The sequence below is a fragment of the Erpetoichthys calabaricus genome, chromosome 4 (genome assembly GCF_900747795.2).
Source record: "Erpetoichthys calabaricus chromosome 4, fErpCal1.3, whole genome shotgun sequence".
NCBI classification, from domain to species: Eukaryota; Metazoa; Chordata; class Cladistia; order Polypteriformes; family Polypteridae; genus Erpetoichthys; species Erpetoichthys calabaricus.
This window is the reverse complement of record NC_041397.2, coordinates 2188474-2198514: the sequence shown is the minus strand read 5'-3', so window position 1 is coordinate 2198514 and position 10041 is coordinate 2188474. Positions and strand designations below refer to the sequence as shown.

Below are 10041 nucleotides of genomic sequence, written 5' to 3'. Positions count from 1 at the left end.
TCTTGGTGATCTCCTAGGGGCTCTGTGGCCAGCTCAGGGAGACCAGGCATGAGAGGAGGGCTGAAGGAGACTGATGGCCAGCGATTGGACTAGGAGGGCCTTGCTGATGGATGGTCATTTCCTGGATGATGATGGTTATGTCATCTTGAATGATGTCCAGAAAGGACGTGTCTGCTGGCCTCCCAAAAGGTTTGTCTGTCCACCCAATGAAATAATCGTTTAAAATAACATGTTAGCTTATTTTGTCATTCACTTGCCCGCCCTGCATATCCAAATGCCCGCCCCAGTAAGGCCAGTGAAGCCCAAGTTCTTGACCACCCAGACCCTGATCCGTGTCTTGACAAGATGATCTCCTCTCAATTGCCAGTTGTCTTATATCCTCAAAGCAGAGGTGTGCCCAGGGTGCCAGTCAGAGTGTGCCCCCCCCCCCAGTACATTCTCCATGCCTGCCTTTCTTCACTTCCTCAGTGTCAGGCTGAGCCAGGGTGCCACGCAGACCACCAAGCTGTCACGGGTTAGACCCCAAGTCGGGGTGAAAGGCCCCTTGACTCGCCTTTATAAGTGGCTCGGCGCTCCCCCACAGAGGTCTTTAGCTTGTCCTGCACTTTTAATTATGGGATCACCAGGCTGGAGGCTTTATTTGTAGTAACTATGGTGATGCCGGGGGTGGCCTCTGACTGCCCTCAAGGGGCTTCAGAGCGCAGCAAGTGCAGAGTCTGCATTCCATCCCGAGATTCCTCAGGCGCACCAGCGGCACTCGCTTCGCAAGTCAATGATTCCCGAAAATTCAAATCCCTGGTTTTTGTTTTGATTATTTTTGCAGTTTTTTAGGGAGAAAAACAACTGGAGAGGAGAAAAGAAGGCAACCTTAAGGTAAGGTGGGCACTTTATTAGGCTGCACTGTCCATTGGTGACTTGGAACACTGAGAGGGGGTGACGATCTCTCAGGACCGCTGGGCACTGCACACTTGATTCTGCCAGTCTGTGGCTTGGCACATTCCTTCATGTTTATATATATTTGGGGCGCAAGGCTGGTGACATAATGGTGGCATTTGAACAGATGACATACTGGGTACTGTAGGTCACTATTTCAGGGTTGGGGGGGTCTGAGGGTCAAATACAACCAGCGGCATACAAGAAGAAGCAACGTCTTGTCTTTTGTTTAACCTGTGGGCACCTTTATCTTGAGTTTCATGGTGCCATCTTACAAAGCTTGTATTATATAACGACTTTCATAGTGTGTCACAAAGTGGTTCTTACAAAAAGTGCTCAGCCAGAATGGAGCTAATGTATTATTATTATTATTATTAGGATATAGCGGGTTGGATAATGGATGGATGGATGGATGGATTATTATTATTATTATTATTATTATTATTTACAGACCAAGGCTTTTGGATATAGTGCCTTTCTCAGTGTGCTTCATTATGAATTTAATAAAGTAGTTTAATACAAAGTCCTTCGAGTTCAGTTCACACTGATGACTCTCTACAGGAGCTCATATGGCCAACATCAAATTGGGTGGGATTTCTTTCTTTCTTTCTTTCTTTCTTTCTTTCTTTCTTTCTTTCTTTCTTTCTTTCTTTCTTTCTTTCTCACAATTATACCTGTAAAATTTTATTCAGAGACTTGTTTTAAAAGCAGGGCATTAAACAATGAATCTATTCATATAAAGCCTTATATAAAGAATAATAATTAATTTGCATTGTTTTCTTTAACTAATAAAGCAATTATTAATAAAGCAACTGATCTTGTCCATATAGTGCCTTTCACAAAGAAAGCCACCAGCATATCAAGTAGATAATTTATTCTTTCTTACAGTTAGTTATACTTGATCATGCTTTGTTATGAACATTATAGGAAACATAAAATAAATAATCTATATAGCGCCTTTCATAAGAGGTGCTGTCAGAAGTTCAAGTGGATTTCTTTCTTTCTTTCTTTCTTACACTTTCAGTAAAAGCAGTACATTAAATAATTGATCTGTTCATTATAGTGCCTTCCATCAGTATAATATCCTTTCCTTCTTTCTTACAGTTAATTGATAGCCCTTTGTTTTGAGACTTTTTTTGAAACTTTAAGTAACTAGCCTGTTCTATATAACGCCTTTCATAAAGAGAGCCATCAGTGTATCAGTTGTTTCTTTCTGATGTGCTCTCTTAATTAGTCAGCTTGTGACTCTTTCTTACGTGTGCAGCCAATGTGCTGAAGAGGGCGGAGCTTTGTATGTAAATGACTCACTCCCAGCCCTGTCATCTGTTTGCATCTGCTGCTCGTTTTTTATTCTCCTGTCATTGGTGTGGAGGCGGCGGGTGCAGCTGTTTGGGGGCCGCGCCCTGATGACCACTGGACGCCTCCTCTTGTCTCCCCTAAGATGACCCCTGTATGTCATTGCCCGGGCGTTCCAGCAGCATCCTGACATCTGGATTTGCGCTCCCAAGTCTGTCCCAGTTCCAGCGGGCTACTTGTCATGAATTGTGTTTTTTCTCTTAAACGTCTGCAGGCTCTGTGCGTCCAACATGACTTGGGGGTTTTAGAGGGGTCACATTTTTCTTCTTTAATTTAAATTTCTTTAAATTCAAATTTACAGGGTTTGAATTATGAGGAAAGGTTAAAAGAGCTGAGCCTTTACAGTTTAAGCAAAAGAAGATTAAGAGGTGACATGATTGAAGTGTTTAAAATTATGAAGGGAATTAGTGCCGTGGATCGAGACTGTTATTTTAAAATGAGTTCATCAAGAACACGGGGACACAGTTGGAAACTTGTTAAGGGTAAATGTCACATAAACATTAGGAAGTTTTTCTTTACACAAAGAATGATAGAAACTTGAAATAAGCGACCAAGTAGTGTGGTAGACAGTAAGACGTTAGGGTCTTTCAAAACTCGACTTGATGTTTTCTTGGAAGAAATAAGTGGATAGGACTGGCGAGCTTTGTTGGGCTGAATGGCCTGTTCTCGTCTAGAGTGTTCTAATGTTCTAATATTTTACTAGATGTTGTCTTTTTGTACTTTGGTGCTAATTGCAAATTGAAATTGAAAAGTTTGCCATTGCGAATTCCAAGTACTCCTCTCTATTATTTGAAGACCTTCATTTGTTCTCTCACTCCGACACTTCACAAATGATAAGAGGCACACGGGACAAGCTGGTGCTGTCACTCCAGGGCCACATCCGATTTCAGTCAGCTGACTACTCCCACAACTACTACCTGCTGACCTACTGGGCCCCAAAATGGGGGCACTAGCTTTAATAGCTGAAAATATATCTTAAAGTCCCACAAGCTCCATCTGCTCGTCTCCAGGTTCCCCTCACTTCTGCACAGAAAAACTGTCAAAAGAAGTGGGGCCTTAGAAACAGACAGAGAGAGATTGTTGAAAGGGGTGGGGCCTTAGAAACAGACAGAGAGAGACCGTCAATAGGGGCGGGGCCTTAGAAACAGATAGAGAGAGATTGTTGAAAGGGGTGGGGCCTTAGAAACAGACAGAGAGACCGTCAATAGGGGCGGGGCCTTAGAAACAGACAGAGAGAGATTGTTGAAAGGGGTGGGGCCTTAGAAACAGACAGAGAGACCGTCAATAGGGGCGGGGCCTTAGAAACAGACAGAGAGAGATTGTTGAAAGGGGTGGGGCCTTAGAAACAGACAGAGAGAGACCGTCAATAGGGGCGGGGCCTTAGAAACAGATAGAGAGAGATTGTTGAAAGGAGTGGGGCCTTAGAAACAGACAGAGAGACCGTCAATAGGGGCGGGGCCTTAGAAACAGACAGAGAGAGATTGTTGAAAGGAGTGGGGCCTTAGAAACAGACAGAGAGACCGTCAATAGGGGCGGGGCCTTAGAAACAGATAGAGAGCGACTGCCAAAAGAGGCGGGGCCTTAGTAACAGACAGAGAGAGATTGTTGAAAGGGGTGGGGCCTTAGAAACAGATAGAGAGACCATCAATAGGGGCGGGGCCTTAGTAACAGACAGAGAGAGATTGTTGAAAGGGGTGGGGCCTTAGAAACAGATAGAGAGACCATCAATAGGGGTGGGGCCTTAGAAACAGACAGAGAGACCGTCAATAGGGGTGGGGCCTTAGAAACAGATAGAGAGCGACTGCCAAAAGAGGTGGGGCCTTAGTAACAGACAGAGAGAGATTGTTGAAAGGGGTGGGGCCTTAGAAACAGACAGAGAGACCGTCAATAGGGGTGGGGCCTTAGAAACAGACAGAGAGACCGTCAATAGGGGCGGGGCCTTAGAAACAGATAGAGAGCGACTGCCAAAAGAGGTGGGGCCTTAGTAACAGACAGAGAGAGATTGTTGAAAGGGGTGGGGCCTTAGAAACAGACAGAGAGACCATCAATAGGGGCGGGGCCTTAGTAACAGACAGAGAGAGATTGTTGAAAGGGGTGGGGCCTTAGAAACAGATAGAGAGACCATCAATAGGGGTGGGGCCTTAGAAACAGACAGAGAGACCGTCAATAGGGGTGGGGCCTTAGAAACAGACAGAGAGACCGTCAATAGGGGCGGGGCCTTAGAAACAGATAGAGAGCGACTGCCAAAAGAGGTGGGGCCTTAGTAACAGACAGAGAGAGATTGTTGAAAGGGGTGGGGCCTTAGAAACAGACAGAGAGAGACCGTCAATAGGGGCGGGGCCTTAGAAACAGACAGAGAGAGATTGTTGAAAGGGGTGGGGCCTTAGAAACAGACAGAGAGAGACCGTCAATAGGGGCGGGGCCTTAGAAACAGATAGAGAGAGATTGTTGAAAGGAGTGGGGCCTTAGAAACAGACAGAGAGACCGTCAATAGGGGCGGGGCCTTAGAAACAGACAGAGAGACCGTCAATAGGGGCGGGGCCTTAGAAACAGATAGAGAGCGACTGCCAAAAGAGGCGGGGCCTTAGTAACAGACAGAGAGAGATTGTTGAAAGGGGTGGGGCCTTAGAAACAGATAGAGAGACCATCAATAGGGGCGGGGCCTTAGTAACAGACAGAGAGAGATTGTTGAAAGGAGTGGGGCCTTAGAAACAGACAGAGAGACCGTCAATAGGGGCGGGGCCTTAGAAACAGATAGAGAGCGACTGCCAAAAGAGGTGGGGCCTTAGTAACAGACAGAGAGAGATTGTTGAAAGGGGTGGGGCCTTAGAAACAGACAGAGAGACCGTCAATAGGGGCGGGGCCTTAGAAACAGACAGAGAGACCGTCAATAGGGGCGGGGCCTTAGAAACAGATAGAGAGAGATTGTTGAAAGGGGTGGGACCTTAGAAACAGATGGAGAGACAGTCAAAAGGGATGTAGCCTATGAGAGAGAGTGACAAAAGGGGTGGAGCTTGATACATTTCTATTTCCATTTATTTTCTTGGCTGACACTTTTATCCAAATCGACTTACAAGATAGATAAACATAAACAAGTAACATTAGGTTTGGGCCTGTGTGTTCAGTAATTGCAATAAGTCAGGTGCCAGACGTTGATATCACAAGTGAAAAGATGTAATCTACATATATAAAATCCCTGTGTGTGTCCAGGTGTCCGTGTGTGGATGTCTTTTGGTGAAGTGCGCATGCGCTGGACACGGTGCGATGCGCGATATTACTGTCAGAAAAAGTTACAGGTATTTTACGGAAATACAAACCAGTATTACTGCGATTGGAAATTAAAGGTACACAATACAGTGACGCATATTACAGCCACATACAAGCCAGTATTACTGTCAGAGGGGATTAAAATCATGTTACCGACGCGCACGCCTGTATTACCTCCAGAGAAAATTAAAGGTATATTACTGACGTACGGTATCCTTCAATAAGGGCGCGCACAAAAAGGCGACCTCATTTGGGCGCAGCGAATAAAGGCGCGTATAAATAAAGATCTGCACCTTTGTTGCTCTTCACATGTTCCAGAGCCATTTGAACTAAATTATCTACGAACGCCTTTTGCTCAATTGAGGTCGCCCTTTTGAAGCTCGCCTTTTTGTGCGCGCCCTTATTGAATAGAGCCGTACAAGACAGTATTACTGTCACAGAAAATTAAAGACACACAATACACGGTGACAGCCCACGAAGAACGGTCAGCTCAGCAAGTAAACATCAAGAAAAGAAAGGCTGAAAGAAAGAAAAATACGACCAACAAACAGAATGAGGTCAAAGTCCCTTGCCATTTAATGTAGACTGTTCCTACTAATGTTTATGGACTACTGTTCTAGCGCCCGTTATTGTAACGGGCTAAATGACTAGTAACTAATAATTTTACAATCATAGATTATAATTGATAAATTTAATGTGACAACCAATCAACCAACAGTACAGAATATCACAGAGCAAAGTTTTTTCTTATCAATTCAAAGATCTCCACAGAGCAGGTGGGTCTTCAGTTGCTTCTTCAATGCATTGGGGACATCAGCAGTATGAATGGAGGTGGGCAGCTCATTCCACCCACTAGGGACTACACATGAGGAGAGTCTGGACTGAGACTCGATACCACGTAGAGGTGGCATCACCAGACGCTGCTCCCTGGCAGACCTGAGTGGGTGAGAAGGATCACAGCACCTCAGCAGTGTCTCCATATACTCAGGTGTTGACCCCCTGACTACTCTGTAGGTAAGCATCAGGGATTTGAACTTAATGTGTGCTGCTGCAGTGGAGCCAATGGAGCGACCTGAAGAGATCAGTAATGTGTGCCGGTCTCTGCTGGTTAAATATAAGACAGGCCGCTCCATTCTGGACCATCTGTAGCGCCATGATAGCACATGCTGGCACTCCTGCCAGGATTAAGTTGCAATAGTCCAGATGTGACGAGACCAAAGCCTGGACCAGAAGTTGTGCGGCCCACTCTGTCATATGAATTGTGTGAACCTGCATGAACGACAAACAGTAGAAATGTGATCAGAAGAAGACAGCAGCTCATCAATCACCACCTCAAGGTAGCGTAGTGCCTTGGCAGGTGTTAGCGATGGTGAGCCAAGCTGTACAGAGATGGGGAGATGAGCAGACTGGCAGTCCAGGAACACAGGATGCTCGGTTTTTGCCAGGTTGAGCTGATGATGGTGGTCCTTCATCCAGATTGAGATATCAGTAAGACAAGCAGAGACTCTGGCTGATGTTGTTTTGTCCTCTGGAGGGAATGACAGGCACGGCTGTGTGTCATCAGCCTAGCACTGATAAGAGAAACCATGGGGCTGGATGATGGAGCCCAGCGAGGTGGTGTACAGAGAGAAGAGTAGAGGATCTGCACTGATCCTTGGGGTACACCTGTGCATGTCTGGTGGGCCTTTGACAACACTCCTCATCAGGACACACTGTAGGATCTGCCTGAGATGTTGGACTCAGACCACCAGAGAGCAGTCCCTGTGCTGCCAGGGTCAGAGAGGGTGGCAAGAAGGATGTCGTAGTCAACCACGTCAAAGGCATCTAGAAGGATCAGGACCAGTGACATGTTGGTGACTCTAGCAAGTCATAGCAGGTCAACCACTGCTAGTGGAGCCATCTCAGTCACGTGGTTCCTCTTGGTTGTTATCGAGCAACTCGTTCTGTGCAGGGAAGGATGAGACCTGATTAGAAACAACACGTTTAAGAAAGGAAAGAAAGGAGAGAGAAGGGCCTGTGACTGCTAACTTGGGATGGAGGATCGAGTGTCTGGTTTTTTGAGGAGTGCATGTCTGAAGATGTGCCTGAGCTGAGTGAGGCGTTAATGATGTGACAGAGAGGACAAGGCTGTCAAGAATGGTGGAGCAGATAAATCACTGGCACCTTGATTTGGGCCTAATAAGACGCCAGTACTTAACAATTTAAGACCAAAACCCATGGTGACATTTTGAAACATTGAAATTCTTGAAGGTCAGGTTAGGTCAGGTTGGGGAGCACACACTGGTAGAGCACATTACCGCACCCACCATACGACTAAACAGCTTTGGTTGGCAACCCCCAGGTAGACACACAGTCCAGTCCCACCCCACAGAAATGACCCTCTATCTGTCACAGTCAGGTGTCACGTGGGCCTTGGCCTGGTCCAGCCTATCAGAGTCCTTAACAATGAGCCGGATCACCCTCGGGTAATCATGCCACATGGCAATAGTGCCAAAACTGATGCCCCCTCACAATGCAGGTCATATGCCTCATTCGGGACCCCGTGAGCAACACAAAGTCACACCAGTGGTACCCAAGGACCCTCTGAAGAGACACACATGAAGGAGTCGAGTCTTCATCTCAAGTCACTGGATGGCATCCATGTCTCACAAACAGGAAGCACCAGGACTCTAAAGACTTGGACCTCAGATATCAAGACCACCACACCCGTTTCCAGGGACCCCATGACCCCCCATGCCCTCCTAATCCATCTACTGACTTTATAGGACGAGTCACCAGAGTCACATGAATGTCACCGCCGAGGTGAGTAAACCTCTCAATGATGAGGTGGGCACTCTCTCTGCAGACAGACACACTGCTGATGGCCGTGCCCAAGAGGTCATTAAAGGCCTGGCTCTTTGGTTTTTATCAGGTCCCTTGCCAGCTCAGACACTCAGACCCCTCGCTCAGTGTCTCGAGAGCCCCCATCAGACCCTCTACAAGTCAAGGTGGTACGCCAAGAAAGAAAAGGTCCAAAGCATATATGTGTGTGCAAAGGTACTGGCGGCAGGGAGGCAATATCTTTATGAAATAAAACAATCATTTGTCGAGTGGTGAGCTAGAGTTCTAGTAATAGGTAATCAATCTTATTTTTTACAAAACAGTCAGTTTCATATAAATATTTTCCAGATATTTTTTTGTCGCGTCTGATTTATTTGTCATCATTAGCAAATATTTGTAATGCTATTTGAATTAAAACAAAAACTGTTAGGTGTGCTTTGCAGATCTGGGCGATTGTAATGACAGTCCTGAGCCACAAGGGGGCCACACTGTGCCTTGGCCTGCTGTCCCTTGCACAAGTCGTGTAAGCTGGTGGGCCGGCGGCCTCTGAATGTGTAACAGTCCGGGACCCCGATGCTCCAAGCCACCCCCCCCTCCATGAGTGACTCTGTTTTCTGTGTCCTTCTCCGCCTCACGCCAGTCGTGTCAGCCCTTCGCCTGCTGGAGAGCCTGAGAAAAGCACAAGAGTGGTGGCACAGAGCGGTCCATGTCGAATTAGTAATCAGATCTTACCAGCAGACCATTTAGGATGAAAACTCACTCAAACACTGCGGAGTCCACATAGGAAACAAACAGGCAAAGGGTTCAAACCGAGGGCACTTCACGTGTGTGGCAGCAGTGCCAACCACTGCACCTCCGTGCTCCCTAAAAATGGGGTGCCCAATGGGGCAGTACTGGGAAGGCAGGAGCCTGCAGGCTGGTGTGGCCTACTGGTGAAGACACCGGACTGCTTAACACAAGGATGTCAGTTCAGTCCCCACCTCTCACTCACAATGGGACACTGAGAGGCTTCCAATCTTCTTGAGCTTCAGTCATTATGGAAGCCAATGTAATGTGCCCTGGTCTTGTAATTTCTCTCTTCGCCTTTAATAAATGTGCCATAATGATAAAGTCTGGGGGGGGTGTTGGAGAGTCTGTAAGACAAAACACGGCAGTGAATACGGAGTAACTGACACCACTTGATTTTGTGACCAAAACTTGTCATTTGTGGAATGTGGAAAAAAGGATGGTGGCAGAACTGGATGCTATCGTGAAAAAATCCTCCCCATCCCCTCCAGGAGGCGTTCTCTTGGTTCATTTTACCACGATGTGCTAAGAAGCACCACTGAGGGTCTTTTCTGTTCACTGCTGTCAGGCAATTCAATTCTTCCTCCAGACATATTCTTTAAATTCATTTTGAAATTTCTGCACAATATTGATTGATTTGCTGTATTATTTGTCCTGTGAGTCTGTGTCCTTGTTTTTTATGTGTCTGCCGCTGTATGCATCTAAATTTCCCCTTAGTATTATTAATGAAGTTTATCTAATGAAATTTTATTCATAGTAAAATGCAACTGACTTGCTGCAATACACAGGATTGGTCGAGAGGTGGCAGTAGAGATCTGCGCGTCAGTCCCTGCGCGCCCGGCTCGACGCGCTCGTCAGTCCGCCTGCTCTGTCGGGTGC

General features: G+C 46.4%; 1 protein-coding gene across 1 annotated transcript in view; it reads left to right on the top strand.

Moving 5' to 3' along the window:
- Positions 1-735: 735 nt before the first annotated feature.
- Positions 736-10041, top strand: part of LOC114641452 (uncharacterized protein C21orf62) — a 33637-nt gene continuing 24331 nt past the window's right edge. The window contains exon 1 of the mRNA XM_051926377.1: positions 736-873. The gene's annotated coding sequence lies outside the window, so the exon portion shown is untranslated. The remainder of the gene's footprint in view (positions 874-10041) is intronic.